The sequence below is a fragment of the Hyla sarda genome, chromosome 8 (genome assembly GCF_029499605.1).
Source record: "Hyla sarda isolate aHylSar1 chromosome 8, aHylSar1.hap1, whole genome shotgun sequence".
NCBI classification, from domain to species: Eukaryota; Metazoa; Chordata; class Amphibia; order Anura; family Hylidae; genus Hyla; species Hyla sarda.
In genome coordinates this window covers 37,532,337-37,556,736 of record NC_079196.1, presented here as the reverse complement: position 1 = coordinate 37,556,736, position 24,400 = coordinate 37,532,337, and the positions used below count along the sequence as shown (strand labels likewise).

Below are 24,400 nucleotides of genomic sequence, written 5' to 3'. Positions count from 1 at the left end.
GTACAGCTGCATTACAAGTGTCATCATCTATACTATCATGTTATTAGTCTGGGGGGTACAATATCCATAACAGTTGCGCTTTAACTGTAATAAAAACAAAGGAAATTTACAGAGAATAAACTTTTACTTATAGTCACAAGACTGGAAGTGACATTAGGGCACATTAGAAGTGACACAGTGACTATATATGTGTTGTTGATTACACGCTGCAGATCTTTTATCACTGCCACTCACTTAATGTTCCAGTGGTGTGAATATAATTTGCTGGGACAGAGGCCATTAAGGCTACAAAAAGAGCATATGTAATGCAGGCATATTTATGATGACTGATAACAATGTCCTGTAATCCACAGCTATCAATCAATCAATCCACCAGTGAATAACACTTCCGTCCAATGCCCATTCTAGCTGATGTACCCATTGCCCGCCTTATCGCTGCTGCTAAATAATGAATGGTAACATATTCCAGAACAATTTTATATATGTATTATTATATGGAACATACAGTAAAATCTAACAATCCAGAAAGTCTGAAAATCCAGCACAGAACTTCAATGCTTTGTGGAAAGTCACAAGATATGAAAAGAGTCTCTGCTTTAAACAATAATAATTTTCTTAATATATTGATTCATTGGATTATAAAGTGTCCCCTAAAGGGAAGCCAGAAGTGCTCAGTTTCTCTGAACTGTGGTTTCTCGACTTATTTTAGGTCTTTTCTGGACCATTGTAACCTGAAACCAAACTCACCATACAATGCTACGGACAGTCCAGATCTGCAAAACGTGTCAATGGCTGGAAGATCTGACCAATCAGAATGGGCATTCACTAGTAAAACCCCTGTATTACTGAAGTGCATGCACTGACTGGCTGTCTGGTAGCGCCCCCTACAGTACAGGGAGGTATTACATGTTCTGTACACTTTACCTGTATTATTGAAGTACATGCACTGACTGGTGTCTGGTAGCGCCCCCTACAGTACAGGGAGGTATTACATGTTCTGTACACTTTACCTGTATTATTGAAGTACATGCACTGACTGGTGTCTGGTAGCGCCCCCTACAGTACAGGGAGGTATTACATGTTCTGTACTACGTTTTACCTGTATTACTGAAGTGCATGCACCGAATTGTATCTGGTAGCTCCCCCTACAGTACAGGGAGGTATTACATGTTCTGTACTCTTTACCTGTATTTCTGAAGTACATGCACTGACTGGTGTCTGGTAGCGCCCCCTACAGTACAGGGAGGCATTACATATTCTATACTACTCTTTACCTGTATTATTGAAGTACATGCACTGACTAGTGTCTGGTAGCGCCCCCTACAGTACAGGGTGGTATTATATGTTCTTTACTACTCTTTAACCCCTTAAGGACGCAGCGTTTTTCAGCTTTGTATTTAAATTTTTTCCTCATCACCTTCTAAAAATCCTAACGCTTTCAATTTTGCACCTAAAAATCCATATGATAGCTTATTTTTTGCGACACCAATTCTACTTTGCAGTGACATTAGTCATTTTAACAAAAATCCACGGCGAAATGGGAAAAAAAACATTGTGCAACAAAATTGAAGAAAAAATTTCATTTTGTAAATTTTGGGGGCTTCCGTTTCTACGCAGTGCATTTTTTGGTAACTATAACCCCTTATCTTTATTCTGTATGTCCATAAGGTTAAAATGATACCCTACTTATATAGGTTGGATATTGTCGTACTTCGGAAAAAAATCCTAACTACATGCAGGAAAATTTATATGTTAAAAATTCTCATCTTCTAACCCCTATAACTTTTTTATTTTTCCGCGTATGGGGCGGTATGAGGGCTCATTTTTTGCGTCGTGATCTGAAGTTTTTATCGGTACCATTTTTGTATTGATCGGAATTTTTCATCGCTTTTTATTCATTTTTTCATGATATAAAAAGTGACCAAAAATACACTATTATGGACTTTGGAATTTTTTTGCGCGCACGCCATTGACCGTGCAATTTAATTAACGATATATTTTTATAGTTCGGACATTTTCACACGTGGCGATACCACATATGTTTATTTTTATATTTTTTTACAGTTTTTTTATGGGAAAAGGGGGGTGATTCAAACTTTTAATATGGAAGGGGTTAAATGACCTTTGTTAACTTTTTTTTCACTTTTTTTTGCAGTGTTATAGCTCCCATAGGGACCTATAACACTGCACACACTGATCTCCTATGCTGATCCCTGCAAAGCCATAGCTTTGCAGGGATCAGTCAGATAGGGGCTCGATTGTTCAAACCTGTAGCTCAGGCTTGGAGCAATCAATCCCCGATCTGACGCCGCGGAGAGAGGTAAGGAGACCTCCGCCTGCGTCCCAGCTGATCGGAACATCGTGATTTTATCGCGATGTCCCGATCAGCCCGACTAAGCTGCCGGGAACCGTTTACTTTTGTTTTCAGACGCGGCGATCAACATTGATCGCCGCGTCTGAAGGGTTAACAGCGTGCGGCACAACGATCGGTGCCGCACGCTGTTAGCCCAGGGTCCCGGGACCGACCCGGTGTGATGCAGGGTCACGGCGTGACCCCGTTTTTCACACCGGGACCGGGCTTATGGCGTACAGGTACACCCTAAGTCCTTAAAAGGTTAACTGTACCAGGGTTAGCTGCTCCTTTGAACACCAAGTCAGGGCGGCTCCATTTAACTTTTTTTGGACACTGTACAGACCCTGAAGAAGCTCCTGTCCTCTATATAAACAGTGATTTACAGCTCCCAGCAGATCTTTCTTACTTTTCCTATTTTTGGATGACATTTTTGGGCTTCAGAACCAATTACCAGGTTTCCATAGAGTTATGGTCTCAACATAAAATGGTTTCCACATACAATGGTCGTCCTGGAATCAATTCATATTGTAACTTGAAGGACCACTGTAGTGCCACCACAGGCTAAGTAAAGTATTACACATTTCCCTCTCAAATCAATGGGTTGTCTGTGTAAGGCTATGCTCTTTGTAATCGTTCTCCACTCTGGTTGAGGATCCTGAACAGAGAACCCCCTGTTATAACTCAGTATGGTCAATATGGCCAACCCCAGGCATTCAGCTGTTTGCCAAAGAATTGTTTTCTCTCTACATTGTGTAGTGGCTGTGTTGGGTTACTGCAGGTCCGTTTCCATTATAGGGGTACTCCGTCCCTAGACATCTTATCCTCTATCCAAAGGATAGGGGATAACATGTCTGATCGTGGGGGTCCCGCCGCTGGGACTCCCGCAATCTCTGTGCAGCACCCAGCATTCGTTTAGAGTACTGGGTGCCTGCGTCGGGGGTCGTGATGTCCCGTCCATGCCCCTTGTGACGTCACACTACGCCCCCTCAATACAAGTCTATGGGAGGGGTGTGGCGGCCTTCACGCCCCCTCCCATAAACTTGCATTGAGGGGGCGTGGTGTGACATCATGAGGGGCGGTGGTCGTGACATTGGCACCGATCGGCACCTGTGATCTGTTAAACAGCTGATTGTGGGGTGTTAGGTGTTACCCCCACCAATTTGATCCTATAAAAAAAAAGTCCCATTAAAATGGGTTTTCTAAACTGAAGATTCCCTTTCAGCAAATAATTGAGCAGAGAGAACAAACTAATAAAACAAGTCATATTGCAGATTGATCCCCCTCTTTATTACACTTGTATTATGCTAAATGGATATACGTTTTGACCATTCACAATATTTCTTCTGTTCCAGTTTTAACCAGGAACCAATCATCTGCCAGATGACTTACATAGAAGTAGGTTGATGGTTGAACCAATGTTGAACATAAGATGAACAATAGTTTCTCAGACACAGCTGAACACATTAAAGTCTATATTGACCGTATGATCAGTGACCACCGGGAATAGATGAACAAACTTTTTGGGATAGTTTTTTTAATCAAAAGATCATTCAACTCTTTGCCTAAAGTGTATCTCTAAAAAAGGTATAAGGCAACCAGTAAACAAAAGTACATATATAACACAGAGTCTTTGTGCAGTGTAAACTAAATTATGAAGTCCAAACAAAAACTACTGTATGATCCAGAGGAAGTTGTGTAGTTTTTTCCAGTCTGACCACAGTGCTCTCTGCTGATACCTCTGTCCGTGTCAGAAACTGGTCAGAGCAGGAGAGGTTTCCTATGGGGATTTGATCCTTCTCGGGACAATTCCTCACATGGACAGAGGTGTCAGCAGAGAGCACTGCGGTCAGACAGAAAATAACTACACAACTTCCTCTGTAGTATACAGCAGCTGATAAGTACTGGAAGGATTAAGATTTTTAACTAGAAGCAATTTATAAATCTATTTAACTTTTTGGCACCAGCTGATTTGAAAAAAAAAAAATGTTTTCCACTGAAGAACCCATGACTCAAAACTTCTCTGCATTTTTTTAGCCTGTGCCCATACATTGGGAGAGATCTATCAATATTGATTTGGTTGAACAATTTTTTGCCCTATTATTTTTGTAAAGGTGTACTATTTATCATATGGCTCCTTCTTTTGTTAAATGGTGTTTCTGTAGACTTTTCTATGTAACCGGTAGCTCACAACAGTTTTGGTAGATCATTTTGTTTGGGTGTTTTTTTTTCCGACTTATCACTAATTAGAGACTTTTTCCCTCCCCATTTTATTTTTAGTGACTTTTCGGTAGATAGTGACATTGTAGAGACTTTTTAACCCCGTGAGGACACAGCTAATTTCATTTTAGAGTTTTTGTTTTCTCATTCCACAGACCAAAATGAAGGCTTGTTTCTTTTGAGACCGATTGTACTTTGTAATCAGAAAATGCACAACGCACTAGAAAAATTGTATTTGTGGCAGGAATGTGAAAAGGAAACCAAAATTTAGCAACTTTTCTTTTGGGGGGGGGGGGGGAGCTTTTACACAGTGCAGTTTAAGGTAAAAACAACGCGTTCCCTTCATCCTGTCTGTCAATATGATTAAAACAATGTCCATGTTGATATGTTTTTCTATTATTGTATTGCTTAAAAATTTACAGAAAAAATTTATAGAATAAGTATGTTTAAAATTCCTATTCTGACCCCCATTAACTTTCTTATTTTTCCATATGTGCGGGTATATGGGAGCTAATTTTTGTGCCCTTTATGCCACTTTTGCATATATGTACCTTTAGATCACTTTTTAGTCCTTTTTTTCTGGAATGTGATGTTACCAAAAATCTGCAATTTTATACGTTACATTTACACCATTAACTGTATGGGTTTATTAACATTATACTTTAATCGTTCAGACATTTCCACATGTAGTGATCTCAAATATGTTAAGTAATTAATTAATTAATTTATTTATTTATTTTACTTGGTGATCTGTTTTTCTTCTTGGGGGAGGGGCTTATTCACATTTTTTTTTTTTACGTTCCCACAGGAGACTATTTATTGCAATCTTTTGATTGCTATTACTGTTCAGTGCTATGCATAGACATAGCACTGATCAGTGATATCGGTGATTGGTGATTCTATTGCATTTCATTTGATAACTCTGGTGACAAATTTGGCTCTGCGATATCCATATTGAAGATTAAGATTTCAGCAAGATATTGCTGATGAACAGTGACAACTTTAAACCGCGTTCAGCGAATACATGGCTGTTCTGTTTTCACGCCATATAATGCGTGAAATATATGTACAAGTCTAAGAAGCGATTACAAGACTTGTTATTCCTGCACTTCATTCAGGAGTTACCTTCTTATTTGAATCTTTTAGATTGGAATAGACAAACCGTGCCGGACGTGGGAAATGACTATAGGATTAAACAAATCGCATGGGAAAAATCCTTGTACTTGTGGGGAAGGATCAGCTGCGTGAAAAGAGAGAGCCTGAAAAGGAGCGAGAATGAGTGACAACACTGTGCCCGCTGGATGATGAACTGTGTTATATTACAGGAACATGTGACTTAAAGCTCCGGGCCCTTATGGAAAATCTGCAACAAGGACCCAGCCTACCATGTTCAATATATAAAACTGATGTTTTCTTATATGTTAGAGAGGTCTTTGGGGCCCCTCAGAGCGTCCCATAGACATGGCATGGGGGTGTGGCGTGACATCACGTCTCCAGTCCCGGAAACACAGAGGTTTCCAAAACTGGAGCAGCAGCCCCACATAGAATGCAGGTGCTGAACGGAGATCGCGGGGGTCCCATCAGCAGGCACCCTGAGATCAGACATCTTATCCCCTATCCTTTGAATAGGGGATAAGATGTCTTTGGCCGTAATATCCCTTTAAATAAATTTGTAAATGACTTCTATTTAAAAATCTTAATCCTTCCGTTACTTCAGTATTTATCAGCTGCTGTATGCTCTAGAGGAAGTTGAGTTGTTCTTTTCTGTCTGATCACAGTGCTCTCTGCTGACACCTCTGTCCATGTCAGGAACTGTACACAGCAGGAGAGGTTTGCAATGGGGATTTGCTCCTACTCTGGACAGTTCCTGACACAGACAGAGGTGTCAGCAGAGAGCACTGTGGTCAGACAGAAAAGAACAACTCAATTTCCTCTAGAGCATACAGCAGCTGATAAATACTGGAAGGATTAATATTTTTTTATAGAAGTAATTTACAAATCTGTAGAAGGTAGCTGGTTGGATCGGCACTGAAGCACATTGTGGAGCTCCGTTATAACTGCTGGTTATTTAAACCATGGACATTTTAAGCACTTCGAAATAAAGAAACCTGCACAGCAACGATAATCGTGAGTGCCTTCTATTTAATTTCTACCGAGTACATTTACATGCCTTGCTACATTAAGAAAGAGCACCACGTTAATTGTGCAGAGTATCTGTGACACCGTGCACCTACCACTTACCAAAGCTTTAACCTGATTCTGCTCCGGCGTCCCGCATATGGATTCATGGACATTTTAAGCACTTCGAAATAAAGAAACCTGCACAGCAACGATAATCGTGAGTGCCTTCTATTTCTTTCTACCGAGTACGCTTCATTTACAAATCTGTTTAACTTTCTGGAGCCAGTTGATATTTAAAGAGACAAAGCATATTTCCTTGAGACAAAAAGGGGCCATTGAGGTAGCAAAAATGGTAAAGGGTTATATAGTTGTAGGCCACTCTACTGCCCCCATATAGTTGTGGCCCCCTTTCCTCTATGACCCTATACAATGTAGTAGGTAGGTGGCCACACTGCTTTTAGTGCTTTTTGCTCCTCCAGTCCGGGGTCGGGACCTACTACTATGGCTGGGCCATAGCATTAGGTTCCTGGACTAGAGAAGCAGTGGAGCGCCGAAGCTGGCGAGGGTGGTAGTTTAGTTACTGCCCACTCCAGGGTCTACACATGGTCCAGGCTCACTCTTTCCTGAAGTCCCCAACGTCTGCTTCACTACATCAGGGGCATCACTTGTCTCAAGTACTGGCAGCTACCACCCAAAGATCTAAAGTGACCGTGGTGCCGGCTGCCACTTTGAGATCAGGCTGGACAGTGACCAGAGGATACTGCGGTAAAAAAACACAAAAGACGTGACAGTCTTGAAATAAAAGAAAATCAGGACATGTGGTCAGCCTATCCTTAAAGGGGTACTCCGCTGGAAAACTTTTTTTTTATATATATATAACTGGTCCCAGAGAGTTATACAGATTTGTAAATTGCTTTTATTTAAAAATCTTAATCCTTCCATGCTGGGCATGCTGGGAGTTGTAGTTTTGCAACAGCTGGTGGCACCCTGGTTGGGAAACACTTCTCTAATTATAGTCCTATCCAGAGTCGCCATCAGAAATTTTGGGGCCCCTTACACAGCTCAAGACCTGGGTCCCTGGCCTCCCAACCTCTCGTGGCCACCCCCAAGGCATGCCTGCTATGTTTCCCATCATCTACAAAAAAAATTTAAACACAGGGCAAGAAAAACAAGAGCCTGTGAGTTCAATGAGGAAGAAAGGGGAAATGTTATATTATATTTCACATTATACTGTTACTGACCAAATCCTGTATACTACAGAGCTTAAAGGAAATCTGTCATCAGTGTCTCCTGCACTAACCTGTCAGTACAGACAGGTAGTTCAGGTGACACTGATGACAACTATACTTACCTTGTCCGGTTCTCTTCAGGTGATCTCCGGTAATCTTCTCCGTTATCTTCAGCTTCGGGCCCGGCTTGGAGCATAGGTGGAACTTTGTGACGTCACCGTTGCTGTTCTCTGCTGGGTCCCGCTGCTAGAGAACAGCAGCGGTGATGTCACCAAGCTCCGCCCATGCTACAAGCCAGGACCGGAGACGAAGATACCGGAGAAGATTACCGGAGATCCCCTGGACAGAATGGGACAAGGTAATTACCTGTCTGTACCGATAGGTTAGTGCAGGTGACACTGATGACAGATTTCCTTTAAAGAGTTACTTTGCTACTTTATTTCTTATCCCCTATACACAGGATTGGGGATAAGTGTCTGATCGCAAGGGGTCCGACCACAGAAATCCCTTACATTGCGCTCTCCTAGCACATTCATCTCTATGGAAGAGCCAGAGATACACGAGCGCTGTAGATAACCCCAAAGGGAAAGGGAGCCAGGGCGCTGTGCAGGGCCCCCTCCAGATCAGACACTTATCCCCTATCCTGTGGATAGGGGATAAGGAGTAAAGTACCATAGCACTCCTTTAACAAATTTGTTTTGAATCTCGGAGCCAGGATAAAAAGGATTATTTATTTATTTTATTTTTTTAAACAACCAGCGCAATGTTTCAGTTTTTGAGAGGTGGTTGTTTAAACATGTGTTTTCACTATTTTCTCAGTTATATTTTGCACAGGGACCTGGGTAACTAGTCCTTAGACCTGCCCCAAGGAATGGTTTTCCAGGTAGCGGCAGCATTTTTAAATTAAGATTATTCTAAAACAACTTGGTGTCTCAATGTAATTCATAGTGTCCTGCAATCCCAAAGCCTGTTTTATACTGCCGGTGGTTTTGGCAGCATAAAACTGATTACAGGTTCCCTTTAAGGAAATATTTTAAAATATACTTAATTAAAAGGCAATAAACAACTTAAATTGCAAAAAAAAAAAAAAAAGAAACATGCCCCCTCACTCACATAGTAGTAACAGCAGGTCTTCACTTCACAGACCCCAACCCTGCCCCCCTTATAACAGGCCTCCCCTCTCCAAACCCCCCTCCCCCCACACACATAGCAGGACTCCCAGCCCCTCTCTCCTCCACATAAGAGGCCCCCCTTTCCAGCCCCCCCCCCCCCCCCCACACACACACACATAGCAGGACTCTCAGCTCCCCTCCTCTCCACATAAGAGGCCCCCCTGTCCAGTCCCCCCCTCACATAGCAGGGCTCTGCCTAGGTTCTCCTCTTAAAGGGGTACTCCGGTGGAATTTTTTTTTTTTTTTTTTTTTTATCAACTGGTGCCAGAAAGTTAAACAGATTTGTAAATGACTTATTTTAAAAAAATCTTTACCCTTCCAGTAATTTTTAGCAGCTGTATGCTACAGAGGAAATTCTTTTCTTTTTGAATTTATTTTTTGTCTTGCAACAGTGCTCCGTATCAGGAACTGTCCAGAGCAGGAGAAAATCCCCATTGCAAACCTATGCTGCTCTGGACAGTTCCTGACACGGACAGAGGTGTCAGCAGAGAGCACTGTGGACAAGACAAAAAAGAAATAAAAAAATAAAAGAATTTCCTCTGTAGCATACAGCGGCTAAAATGTGCTGAAAGGGTAAAGATTTTTGAATATAAGTAACTTACAAATCTGTTTAACTTTCTGGCACCAGTTGATTGAAATTTTTTTTTCCCACCGGAGTACCCCTTTAACCAGTGTAGCAGATCTTCCCCGAGCAGCTTCTGTTCCTGAGAGCCGTCAGCAGGAGGAGCCAGAACCAGTGAGGAGGAGGCAGACAGTAGAGGCAGCAGTGAGCGTCCTGTCTGTACAGTATATAGTATAGACTCTGTATCCTCCGGACCTCCGGTCACTGTGTCAGCTGTCAGTCTCAGGACCTGTGTGTGTTGTTGTAGCTGAGGTGCACAGGTCCTGAGTTCTGACAGACTGACACAGTGGCTGATCTGTATGTGTGTCGGGACTACTGCCCTCCAGCCACTGCAGGGGGGTGCAGTGGGTCTGGGCCTCTTTGGGATCTGGGGCCCCTCACTGGGGGACTGGCTGTACCCCCCTGACGGCGGCCCTGGTCCTATCCAGCAACCCCCTTGCAACTTCTTTTTGAAGTTGGCATAAGAAATATTTGATTCCACTTTCACAGTGGTCTAAATATTCAACCGCGACCTGGAAGAAGTGAAAATTCTTTTAATTACTTAGAAAGAATACAAAACAAGCAAACATAGATCATGTCGTTATTACCGAATTTAATTATTAATTTTTTTGTAATTTCTCAATAATATAATTTATGCTAATACCAATGTGATTAATTTCATCAGCCCTCTCCCTATATTAGCTTTTTTTTTTTTTTTTTTTTTTTTTTTGAGGTTGTAGAATATGATTTTTTTTTTCCCTCTCATTGTCAGAATGACAGGCAGCTGGTGCAATAATAAATCTCCTATTCCCCTATCTGCCGAAGGCTCAGGGAAAGGGACGACTTACAAGCGCAATATCTACCCACTCACCACTTAGCGTGTACCATTTCTTAGTGAACATGCAGATGGCATGGCAGCCCCAGATTTCATTTGAGTTAATCTAATCCTTCCACTGCTCCCACTAGAAAGGAGGGCATTAGCAGCCATATGTCAACCACATTTGTCAGATTATTCATTACAATTAATTGCTGTTCTCACTTAAGGCCTTTAAGGCGGTGAATTGCTCTGAATTCTATTGCAAACACAAAATTATGAGTAAAAGACTTTAGCCCTGTCATTCAAATTTCATGCTGACCTTTATAGGCTTTTGGCTTTTTTTTCATGGGTGCTGGGCTGAAAGCTTTCTAATTGGTGCTCAATTTTTCTCTCACTACAGGTAAGCTGTCTGAGTCGGCAGCAGATCTGACCAGGGAAAGAAGAGGGAAAAAAAATAAAATAAAAAATTCTACAATCCCAGCAGACAATATTGAACTGCCAACTAACAATGCGTTTCGAAACTAATGAAATGCGCCAGTGTCATAATGACCCTATATACTAATTAAACCTCTTACTACTGAAGCATGCAAAGAAGATCTTCCGTCTTGGAAAGAATAAAAAAAAAAAAAAAAAAAGAATTAAAAAAATATTTAAAAACTGAAATCCTTTCCAATTTTTAATTTTTTAATTTTTTATTTATTTATGTGTTTTTTTTTTATTCTTCACTCTAACCCAGTGTTATTATAAATTATCATTACAAATTAAAGGAATTAGCATCCTGCTGCCCTTAGAAATTAAACAAATTACCCTTGATTTCCTGTTAACACTCTCCCCAAGTTTCATTAAAAATTAACAATTCAGACGTCTCGCTCTTTTTTTTTTTTTTTTTTGCTAAACGGTGTAATAAATCCGGGAGGGAAAAAAAAATGTTTTCAGATCTGGATCTGGAGCCAAATATGCGGACAGATATTAAGCGTGGCGTTTGATGAGTGTGTGGTGAGAGGTTCCGTCATTGTCAGGGAAGAGCCTATAATTGAGATTATAAAGCCGCTCCGGGCTGCCTTGATTAATACTTTGTTTGCTATTTCAGGCCCGGTAATTTTGACAGATGTTGAATGGGATTTGACATAAAGGTTTTATTAAAAATCTCAAAAAAAAAAAAAAGAGCTTGACAGGGACTGACTCATTATTAATGTTGTCTTTCTGTTTGTGTTGTTAACTGAGCGTCAATGCAGATTTCAAGAATATATTGACTAGATAGTTCCGAAGAGGGTGCAAGAGGAGAGAAGTGATTGTCCTGGACATGGGGAGCCAGCTTAAAGCGTACCTGTCATATCACAGAAAAAATTATGCTTCTAAATGTTAATCTCTAGGTCATGCAGATTCTTTACTTTTCATTTTTTTTATATGTCTAGCTTCTATATTTGGCTCACAAATCTCTCTGTTCTGCTGCTCACTCATTCTGACATCCACTGCTCAGGAAGGGGCACGACCGAGGCAAGCACTGAGCCTGCCCTTTTTCCCCGGAGTCTGCTGTGCTGTGCTGGGTCTCCTTATCCAATCACTGTAGGCTGTTCTGTAAGGCTGGGTTCATATATGTCTGGCACCCGGCATAGGTGAACTCAGCCTATATCTCGACACAACTGATGCCACAACTGATGGCAAGTTGTCATCAGTTGTATGGCATCCATCGTCCATCGTTTCTGCACGGCGCAAGCTGCGTTCCCCTGTCTAGTGCCCTCCGGCGTGTCCAACCATCCGGCGCCAATATTGAGACGCTGGATGATTGTGAGCTGTCCCACTGAATTGAATCGCCGGAAGGAAACTGTGCTGGACGCCTGATATATGTGAACCCAGCCTAACCTCCCTTTCTGTTTTTAGACAGGAGACTGATAAACAGGACAGGAGTGAGCACAGAGGAGTGCTAGCCCCACCCCTCACTTCCTGGACTTTGTCCCAGCCTGTGCTTCAGCAGAGACAAAGAAGATGCTGCAGAGGGACAGGATTATGTTCTGTATGATATGGGGACTACCCATTTAAATGTGACCCTGGACTCCATTGATACAATCTGTGTTCAACATGTGTTCCGAATGGGGAAAGTAAACCTCAGCCAGATACCTTTGCCAATATCTACTCTGAAAACAAAAGCATTCAGAATGTTGAAATCCAACTATCTCATCCTTCTCCCCTGCGACATCATACTTGTAAGGCTACTTTCACACCTCATACTTGTAAGGCTACTTTCACACTGCCGTTATGTCCCGGCAATACACCGGCCATTGTAAATCGATGGGATTATAGAGGTAAGAAAAATGAGAGCATGCACCGTCTTTTTTACTCCTCTAAAACAACGGACTCCATTATAATCAATGGGATCTGGCGGTGCCCATTGGGATCCGTCACAAATATAAAAAAAAAAAGAGCCTAACGGACCCATTACGGCAGTGTGAAAGTAGCCTTAGCTGATTGGCCAGTGCCCCCAAAATTAAATGATTCAGCCAAGATTGATCTAAAGTGGATGGCCAGTTTAATTATAAAGGACTTTCAAATTATTATACTGAGAGAGGGAGCTGTGCCCTTTAATTTGCCATCTTCTGGGGTTGTACATCAGGCAGTTGATGGCTACATCTAGCCTTGTTTCTGTCAGGTGAGTATATGTAGTCTGCCTCAGCTTTTTTTTTTATCCACCCTCTCAAAACCCTTTGTTATCTTTACATTAGTTTAGTCCTCATGCAAGAAAAATTACTCATGTACTTTACTACTGCAATACACCCCTCAGTTCATTGAAGTTAAATAAATAAATGACTGAAAAAATACCACAACATGTAAAAGATGTTAAGCCAATATATCTGGGAAATGTCTTTATGGCACTCTCCTTGAGGGGAAGTCATAAAGACATGTTAAAGAGGCACTTTCATTGTTAAAAACGTTTCATATATTGCAGGACTCATTATAATATGACATTTCACAATATACACCTGTTAAAAAAAATTAACATTTTCACCAGAAATTCAAGCTCAAGCTCAATAGCTGCCACTAGGGGTCGCCTGTCTTTTAGCCAGACAGACTAGTCTAGATTTTACAGCACACTGGATACCGGCCGTAAAGCATACCGGTATCCAGTATAGATTTCTATTGTGTAAGCAAAACTACAGATAAAGGATGTGTGGGCATGCTGGGAGCTGTAGTTTTACAACAGCTGGAGGCAACACTTCTCTAACACAGTTATTTACAAACATTGCAGCTTCAGTTGTTACTAAACTACAACTCCCAGCATGCTGAAATAGTCAAAGCTTTCTCGGACTCCTGAATGACAAATAAGTTGATCAGACATTCAGGAGTCTGTGAAAGATGAATGACACACATAGGGGGAGATTTATCAAAGGATTTAGACTATTTTTTTTCCTGTCTAAATTTGTCGCACAGAAAGTCACAGTCTAAATATGTGCGACTTTTCTGCGACTTTTGCTGTAGAGGATTTTTAGAACATGATGCATGCAAGTCTATTTTAGATGGAAATGCATTGTAAAATGCATTGGTGCTGAATTTATCAAGTGCGACTTTTGTGCGACAAGTCGCATCTGCCCAAAATACGCTGAAATGTCAAACCATGTTGGAGCAGGTCTAAATGCAGTTTAAGCTGTAGACCCTGAAGTCTGAGCACAGAATTTATCAGGGGCTGTGAGACCTTTGATAAATTAGGAGCACAATAGACAGGAGACTACCACATACGCTGGTCTATAAGCATACCCAGAATAGACTAGATTAGTAAATGTCCCCCATAGTGACAGCTATGCTGATTAGCATCCAGCTTTACTAGGAGAAGATAAAACAGATAGAACATGTATTCATAAAAATGCTGTACTTTTATCTAAAAAATCCTTGCACTAATTTTATAAAGATCTATTCTTATATTTATACATTTTATCCTGTGATGAATTCACCATAATGTCTTCTGATTACTGCAGGCAAGCTCCAAGCATCTTCCTCTGTTTAACATGTACAGCATGAAACCAGAGAGGAAAGGGTTACAGAGTAGAGAGTACTGATTGGCTGACTGCCCAGGCTTGCTCCTGTGAGGGAGACAGACTGACACGCCCCCTCCAGCCTGCACAATGAAAAAGTAACTCACCAGCAGATAAATGCTTATATCTCTGGATGCTTAGGTCAGAGACACGTAAAATTTATATGCACATAATCAGGATTGGGTTCTGAGTAACATATCCCTTTTTTCTTTTTTTTTGCACTATGACAGGTACGCTTTAAGACTTACAGTATAGGCCATTCATGTTGTGCTGGGAATTTTAGAAAGAAAGGATATGCAAAACAGTTCTCTAATGCCACCTTTTCAATTTAACATTCCCATAAAATCAGTATTTATATTCAAATAGGAGTCTTGGAACATGACTGGGAATGTTATATCCAGAAGGAAGGAATACCTATCTGTACAGGAGAGAGTTCTGGATTGACATACTTTCCCAGTCATGATCTAAGACCCCTATTTGGAGTAAAACACTGACTTTAAAGTAAAGCTACCTCTAAAGGTGACAATAGAGGCATCTGATTGGCATATGCTAAGATATTTGTACATATGGGGGGGTGTCTCTTTAAGATAAGACAAAGTGACAAAATTGAAGTTTTGTTATGAATGTCAGGGCAACAGAGCCTAGACTCCTAAATTACTATATCTGTTGCTCTTTCATTTGTTTCAAAATCTCAATGTATTTACTTTGGCTTAAATGGGCACTGTCACCAACTTAATTTTTTGATATGTTGTAGTACTTATGTACTAAAACATATCTCTAATATACTTTTATTATTATTTTTTTTCATTAAAAAGGTTTAATTTACATTTAAAAACCGGCCACTGAAAAAGGACTGATTTTGGAGTGGCAATCAGTTCTTTTTCAGTTAGGCTGCACTCGCTCCCTGCCTGTCAATCAGACAGGCGGGAGCGAGCGCATTGGCTCACCGGCCACTGGCTGGGAGGCCACTCCTCCCGCACATCGCCGCCGCCTCGTTTCTGCTGCTGTCCCTGCACGCCCGCTGCCGGACTCTGCAGTAACTGCAAGTGTAATGAGGGTACGGGGTATGCGGGGCGGGGGGAGGGTTGGGGGGGAGGAGTGAACGGGCTAGCAAAAAAAAAAAATAGGATGGTGGGAGCTACCCTTTAAAGAGTATCTGTCATCAAACTATATTTTCTAAACTAACTCAGATTATATTCCCTAACTACTCCTAACTCCCCTCCTGGCCTTACATATTTTTTTCTGAGCTTTAAAAAGCTCTGTATCATACCTTTCCCCTTGCTCACATTGTGTGAACTCTCAGCAGGAGAAAGTGGGCGTTCCCCAGATGGTGTTATGTCACTGAAGCCTACGAGAGCTGTGCCTCGCCATGCCCCACGCGCATTTCCTGAATTTGGTCTCCTGCCAGGCTGGGAGAAGACCAAACTAACTGTTTTACTTGCACAGGGAACAGAACAGAGCCACCTAGTGGCTGTTTCTTCAGTCACATTAAAAACATACAAAGATTGAGAATATAAACAAGTAAATAGCAAAGTGTCTTATAATTACATAAAGAACAATATATTAAAAGTTATTTTTTTTTTTTTGTGGCAGGTACTCTTTAATTTATTAAGGAATTCCCTACCCCCCTTCTATGAACAGATGCATTGGTGTAACATTTTATATGTTGTGCTATTCCATCAGTATACAAATGGATCGCAAGGATCCTACAAGATCACTTAAAATGAAGATGTAGTTGAGTAAGATTGAGTCATCTTCATTTTAAGTGATGTTGCAGGATCCTCGCCATCCATGTGTATACTGATGGAATAGCACAACATATAAAATGTTACACCAATGCATCTGTTCATAGAAGGGTGACAGGGAATTCATAAGATAAGCCAATGTAAATACAATGAGATTTTGTTACAAATGGAAGGGCAACAGATTTTGTAATTTAGGGGTCTAGGGTCTGTTGCCCTGACATGAAATTGTCCACCTAAACTTCCTGTGTCCTGGACTTTATCAACCACCCGGGGTATATTTACAAACAAAAGTAGATAGATAAGACAATAGCTGAAGCTTAGAGGTCAGCCTTCCCCTTCCTGAGGAATAAGCTCTGGACAGGTCACAGAGCATGTCCAGAAAAGAATTCCCATTCTGATGAATAGGGTCTGGGCCAGTCTATTGTGTCTATGGGTCCTGCTGTAAAGCATGTTATAAAAAAAAACAGCTCAGGCAAAATCACGTCCCCATTATAACGTACTAAACATGAAATTAAAAAAATAACAAGATCAAAAATAGGAACAGATTAGAAAACAAAACATATTTCAGTATCAGTCACTAATCAGTTTAAAAAAGAGGATAAATTCCCTTTAGGCCCTCTGAGCGATCACTTCACTCAGGAACAACCCTACACAGCTGAACATTTTTACTCATCTCCTAGTAGGACAAAGAAGGACAAATTCTTTGTTTCTCAGGAAGCAAAAACATGATCTAAGCTTGCATGTCTCTAGGACAGTCAGGATAGATAGTTGTTGGCCAGTTGAGTATTTCACAATTATCTCATGTGTGTGGCCAGTTTTAGACAGAAACGTTCCATATAGTGTTACAAATCACATGTTCCAAATCACAATGCCAGCTAGGGTCTCAAAGCACCTTCACAGACGTACGTTTAGATTTATCAACTTCTGCTTGTAAACAAAGCAACTTGCCTTTTTTCAAATGTGCGAATTTGCAGCAAGCGTCCACAGGGTGAGGCCGATCTTGGCAAGTGCCCAACATTTCTCTTCCTCACAGCATGCTGCATAGAGGCTGTCCATCAAATGTAAGAGGAGGAGACAAGAAGCCATAGGGGATGGAAACATTGGACACTTGAAGAGATTGGCCCCCAACCTGTGGGCACTTGAGGCAATTGGCCATTCTCTGTGGGTACTTACTGTTCAATTGCATGTGCAAACAAACTCCAAATAATTAAGCAGAAGTTACAAAATGTGAGAGTATGTCTAAGAAGCAGCTTTTAACCCTTACCTGGTGCTGTACACTTTGTAATACCATCCCACTTTGTGATTCCAGTCATTCAAAAATAATTCCCAAGAACAAATTTTATCTATTATATAGTGTGAAATATTTTAAAACTGATTTGGGCCACCAAATTTATGGAGTTACTCTAACACGCTGCAATAAACAATCTCTCTACTGAAAATACTAATGGAAACTATGTGAAAACTATTTTTAATCCATAGGTTCCTAATACAGAGATTTTTCAGAATTTGGGTCAAATCGGCATTCTAGAGGTTAACGCTTGTATTCAGAACTTTATGACTTCCAGTGAAGTGATCAGAAAGGCGGTATGGATTGCGGTAGGCCAGTGATCAGACACATCCTCATTACACTTCTGTATTGTTGCTGGTAAAGGTCACCATTGCTGTACATAATCACACAAAATCAAAACGGCAAACTTTATATATCATAGAAGTTGTAAATCGCTGGGAGGTTTATTTTCCACTGCCTGAACACTACTACGAACCCATTTATTAATCCCGGCCTATGCTGCGGAATAAAACCCAGCCGCATTTACACCGACTAACAAAAGATTCAACAAAATCAATTCAGTGTGTGTTGATTATTAGGCCGGTAGCAACAAGCGGCATTATAGAAGTCGGCCTCTCAGCATGACGGTAATTCACTCCTGAGCTGGATTGTTGTGTTTTCTCCCCTTTTCAGACGCCTTAATGTCTCATTCACTTATCTTAATAAAAAACAAACTGTACATTTCATGAGAAATAATTGCATCCAAGGAAATTCTCGCACAAAGTGTTAGGTGCCCTATTTACAGCAATTTATAACTCAAACAGCTCAGTTAGGAGCAAAATGCATTCTATTTATGATGTCGTGCGAGGAAATCAAAATTCACACAGAGCATTGTAGTTCAATAACATAATGTGCTGCATCATGAGATCTGTGTTATAGAATATCTTGCTTCCTGCGCAGGATCCAGACGTCATAGCACGCTGTCAAATATTGATAACAAATAGGAAAATTATCTGAAATAGTTTCGTAATGTAAATTATCAGATTTGAATTCGTGTCTAGAGTCAAAATTTGTGTAGCTAATCCTGAATTAATGGTACAGTAGTCTTTAATAACTTAATTTTGTAATTTGTTTTTGTTTATTTGGGAATTTTTTTGTGACGGGGAGCAGTTTCTTTTGAAACAGATTGGACAACCCAAGTGACAAGTAGTTGTCTCCAAAATTATCTCCAAATAAGGTTGTCTTCTCCCGCATCATTGTAGCCCTTTCTGTGGAGTAGCCAAGGGCTACCTCAGGTCGTCTGATTCCCAGGTGGACCAGAACAATTGAGCTGCAGACTGATACAGTACCCGGTACAGCCCCTAGTCTAAAAAATGTAGAGAGCTTTGCTTGGAAACCACTGTCCCTTCAATAAACTGAATTGTGGAGGGAACCAAGAGTCAGATCAGGTCTATGAGCCATAGATGATTAAAGGGGTTATCCAGGAAAAAACTTTGTTTTATATATCAACAGGCTCCAGAGAGTTAAACAGATTTGTAAATTACTTCTATTAAAAAAAATATTAATCCTTTCAGTACTTATGATCTGCTGAAGTTGAGTTGTTCTTTTCTGTCTAAGTGCTCTCTGATGACACGTGTCTCGGGAACTGTCCAGAGTAGAAGCAAAACCCCATAGCAAACCTATTCTACTCTGTGCAGTTCCCAAGACAAGCAGAGATGTCAGCAGAGAACACTGTTGCCAGACAGAAAAGAACAACTCAACTTCAGCAGCTGATAATTATTGGAAGGAGTAAGATTTTTTAATAGAAATAATTTACAAATCTGTTTAACTTTCTGGAGCCAGTTGATATATAAAAAAAAGTTTTTTCCTGGAATACCCCTTTAACAATGCGTATGGGCTTGAAACATGTTATCCAATGTTTTCCCAAAAAATAATAAGGTGCTGGGGCAGGGGTAAAAGTTAAAAAAACAAAACTATACTTACCTAGGACTGGGGACAGGTAAGTATATTTTTTTTTTCTATACCTTAACCTTTTGTGTCGGGAAGTATGGAGTGAGCTCCACACTGGATGTGAGCATGGTTTGCCAGGCAGTTAAGATTGCAGCTAGGGCCAGGCTGTACTAAAAGACATGTTATAGTGGAAATATCCAAGAGTGGGAAAAAGAAGTGTACAATAAATTACCAAGAAAAAAAAACAATGGTACTCACATGACCCCTGCAGCCAAGCATTGCCAGTCTCTTATATTCCACTCTCGGACTACCTCTTTCAGCATTTATTGTTAAATAGAAGGACATTTTATCCTTTAATGCATAAGAATTTGCTCTGTCATCTTCCTTATAATGGCAATGTTTATTACTATTAGTATTATTATTATTGTTGCTATTACCATTACTGCTAATAATCGCTGTGGAACGCAGCTGAGCATATTCCTAAATTACCCATTAAACCTTAATGTGGATGGCTGGCATATTTTAGACATTCAGCTAGCTGGATACTTGTGAAAACCTGGCCATCTAAACTTCATACAGTACATAACACATCTCCACTCTTACGCCGTATGTTCTCGGATCTCCTCTGTAGTTCGCCTCCAGCCCTGTCTGTTAACTCAGAACAAGTCCCTCTAGGCACCTTACTTGACCTTCACAAGTTGCTTCCCCTGCTCCAGTCTTGAGTTACTTGCATTATTGGCTTTTCCTACATTACTTTCAACAACTCCACACTGAGAATAATATTTTAACAAAGATGTCCAGACAGATACATTGCACTACATGGGTGACGGCGTTTCTGTGCAAAAATATGGAAGATGTCTCAATGCTTTCGTACGCTGCCTTATTTTAAGACAGCGCTGGGCATTTTCCACAATGTTCATCATTTCCATAGCTCAGAGGGATGACAGGCACGAGAGTCTAATATTACGACTTCTCTACGAAGAGTAAGGATTGAGAAAAATAATGTACATGGAGAGGGGCCCCTTAATATAGCATCTGGTGTCACATAATGTCTGATATTACCGTACCTATAACGTTCCATTGATGCCAGATTAACGTCAAGAAACAAAACAATCAATTAAACCGGATTGCCCTAAACCTTTAGGAGACAAACAGATTTAGACCTTTCCAAATCTCAACACCAGCTCACCAGAGCTATAAACTTTTCTAAGAATAAAACTCATATGGCAGAGAACTCAGACTAGGGGTCCATGACAACTTTTGGACAATCTGTGGCTATGTTATAGTTGAGATACATTGTCATTGTCAGCCACTGAGGAAGGGGTTAGAACATATGTGTCCACACCCCAAAACGCGTTTGTTTTTACTTTTATGCTTTTATGTTTGCTTTCATAGAGCACTGAATTTTATACAACCTAATACAGCTGCCAAGATCGGTATATGGTTTTCATACCCATACTTTGGACTGTTGTCTACATTTTTGCATGGGACTGCCATCCCTACTGCTAACAAAGAGTGAGGATCTACTGGAGTCAATTCACACTGTATTTTACAATCCCGCTCTGACCATACCTTAATGCTGCCACCAGCACTTTGATCATCCCAGCTTTCAGATGCCAACTCTGCCGAGTGTTGCTGTGTGCGCTTTGTGTCAAGCATTACACCGGAGAGACCAGACGTGGTCCGCACTGAGACTCCATCAGGTCCAGTTACATCCAGTGCGGGGAGTTCCACAGCGGAACTGACGACCGGGACATTCCAAGTATAGAGCACTATTATTAGCACAATACAATTAGCATAATGGTGAGTGATCAATTATTGGTCTGCATGTGAGCATTTTTTTTGTTACATCGATCCAGATTATATTTCATTAAGACCGGCCATCCAAATCTGGAACTAACCATTACATTATTCTCCAGCAACTCCTTGCACTGCAGTATTCATTTACTATACTATTAAGATTTATACTGTTGCAGGAATTTTTGTTTGGGTCACTTCATTTTGATTTTATTATTGGGTATTTGAATGCCTATATGTGATCTATTTTATATGTGTTATTAAATATTGTATATTTTTACCAAATATCCAGTGTACATCCATTTTTGGTTGAGGTGTTTGAGGACTGGGATTCTGTCATTCATTATATATTTTCTCTAGGGATGAGCTAATCGAATCTGACGAATCCGAATTCGTTACGAATTTCAGGAAAAATTAGATTTGCAACAAATGCAAATATTGCCGCGATTCGATCGTGCAAATCACTTCATTAAACTCCATTTAGTGCGGTCCAGGCTCCAGGGCATCTAAAATGGCGGATCCACAGATCCATGGGGCAAGGATGCTGGGAAGGCGGGTAGATGGGATGAACCTTAAAAACATGCAGCATGCAGCCTGTCAGCAGCCAGCCACCCCTGTGATGTCACAGCCCTATATAATCGGCAGCCATCTTGTGGCTAGTCACTTCAGCCTTTAATTGCAGAGAGAGAGAGAGAGGGACAGACAGCACTATGTGTTCCACAGAAAAGCATTTTTACAGTAATTGTTACATACTGAGCTCTGGCTGCATGCTCAGGGCATGAGCGCGGTGTCCCTGGGTCCTCGTCTGCCGGTGGGGCTGGGATTCACATAGCGAAATGTGCCCGCATTCGAATCCCAGCCCATCACTCACCACGCTCCGCTGTCCTTCTGTCTCAGCTCTGGCGCCCACGTCCCCGTCTTCTAGGGCGCGCGTGCGCCGAAGCGCTGAAATTTAAAGGGCCAGTACATCCATAATAAGTGTTTACACCTGAAACTACATTATAAATTCCTGCACCTCCCACACTTTCCTGCCGGATCTTTAGTGCCCTTAGCCTGAGATTAAGCATTCCCTATTGCCTCTTTGTCTTTCCCGTGTATCCAGACCTTCCGCTACGTTACTAGACTCTGCACTTTTGCCGCCTAACTTGACCTTCTGCTACGTTTGACTACGCTACTGCTTTATCCTTCGGTACCTCATCTTGCCCAGCTACCTGTGTGGTCGAGCCGTATCGGTGTAGCGACCTGGTGAGGACCAGCAGCACCTTAGACTCTGCTCCCCGATACAGTCTGAGTCATCAGCCACACAGGTAAGAGGATCCACATCCAGCTGCATTACAGCAAGATCCGGCCATGGATATCTGCCTGATAATCCAGATCTCGCTTCCATTGTGACGCTCCAGTCACAGCAGTTGGCCCAACAGGCACAGCAGTTGAGCCAGTTATCCTCCATGATGCAGCAGTTGCCAACAGCACAGCAAAAACCACCACAACCACATCCTCCTCACGCTAGGCTGGCACCTCCCGCTCGTCGTCTCCGGATCAAGACTCCGTCTGTCTCTTCCCGAGAAATATGAGGGGGATCCCAAATCCTGTCGTGGTTTCGTGACTCAGTGCTCTATGAACATTGAACTCATGGCGGATCAGTTTCCTACGGAACGAGCAAAGGTGGCCTTCATCCTCAGTCTTTTAACTGGAAGAGCTTTGGCCTTGGCAACACCGCTTTGGGATCGCAGTGATGCTCTCACTACCAATCTCCAGGCGTTCCTGATGGAATTTTGGGGTGTCTTCAAAGAACCTGCTCGAGCTTCCTCCGCTGAGACGGCATTGCTGAGTCTTACTCAGGGCAACTCCTTTGTGGGCGAGTATGCCATTCGGTTTCGTACCCTGGCATCGGCGTTAGCTTGGAATGATGAAGCCCTTTGCGCCACTTTCAAGAGAGGACTTTCTAGCCATATCAAGGATGTCCTTGCCGCCCGGGAATTGCCCGCTACCCTGAATGAACTCATACAGTTGGCGTCTCAGATTGATATCCGTTTCTCTGAACGACGTGAGGAACTTCGCCAAGAAAGGGAGTCTGCACGACCTCTGTGCTTCCCTCGCCTGGCGCCCGTCTTCAATCAACCACCGTGACCTTCTATGATGCTGCCCGCTTTGGAGGCTATGCAGGTGGATCGGTCTCGCCTGACCCTGCAGGGTTGTCGAGCTGAGAATCTGTGCTTATATTGCTCCAGTGCAGACCATTTCCTCAGTGGCTGTCCTCTGCGTCCACAGTCACAGGGAAACGCTCGCACCTAGGGTTTATAGGAGAGGCCTCCCTAGGTGTGAATACCTCCTCTCCACATTTGAATTTGAAAGTCCAGCTGTCTCTACCCTCCAAAGAGACTATCTCTGTTCTGGCTTTCCTGGACTCTGGTTCTGTGGGGAACTTTATCGATGCCTCATTAGTGCATAGGTATCGCCTGCCTGTAACTCACCTTCTGAAGCCTTTGTATATCTCTTCAGTTAACAGAGAAAATCTGGACTTTACTATCTTATTCCGCACAGTACCCTCGTCTATGTAAATTGGAGTTATCCATAAGGAAAAATGTACCTTCTATGTACTTACACATTGTACCTCCACTCTTCTACTAGGCCTTCCCTGATTATAACTATATGCCTCATGTAACGCCGAGCGCTCCGGGTCCCGTGACTTCCCCGGAGCGATCACGGCGTTATACTAACAGCAGCGCTCCGGTCTCTGTCTCTGACCGCGAGCGCTGCTGTGTTCATGCCAGCGGGGACGCGATCCGCGTAGCAGGTCAGACCCGTTCACGGATCACGCCCCGATCTACTCACCCTCCTCCTCCTCCTGTGGCTGTCTCATCCCGGCGCGCGCGGCCATACTCCCTAGGGCGCGTGCGCCGATGTTCTAAGATTTAAAGGACCAACGCACCGCTAATTGGTGCCTGGCCCAATTAGTTCAATCACCTGCCTACACATAAATACACACTTCCCCTTCCCTTCCTTGCCGGATCTTGTTGCCTTGTGCCCTGAGAAAGCGTTATAGTGTGTTCCCAAGCCTGTGCACCCAAACCTTCTGCTGTTGCCCCTGACTACGAACCTCGCT

General features: G+C 42.0%; 1 long non-coding RNA gene across 4 annotated transcripts in view; it reads left to right on the top strand.

The window, feature by feature from the left end:
* Positions 1–17,864, top strand: part of LOC130285254 (uncharacterized) — a 163,546-nt gene extending 145,682 nt beyond the window's left edge. For 2 of the 4 annotated variants that reach the window (XR_008847314.1, XR_008847312.1), the window contains exon 4: positions 5,717–6,235. This is a non-coding gene — a long non-coding RNA (uncharacterized LOC130285254). Of the gene's footprint in view, positions 1–5,716; positions 6,236–10,910; positions 11,339–17,759 lie in introns of those variants that run through there. The other 2 variants (XR_008847311.1, XR_008847313.1) reach the window with 2 other exon arrangements.
* The last annotated feature ends 6,536 nt before the right edge of the window (positions 17,865–24,400 follow it).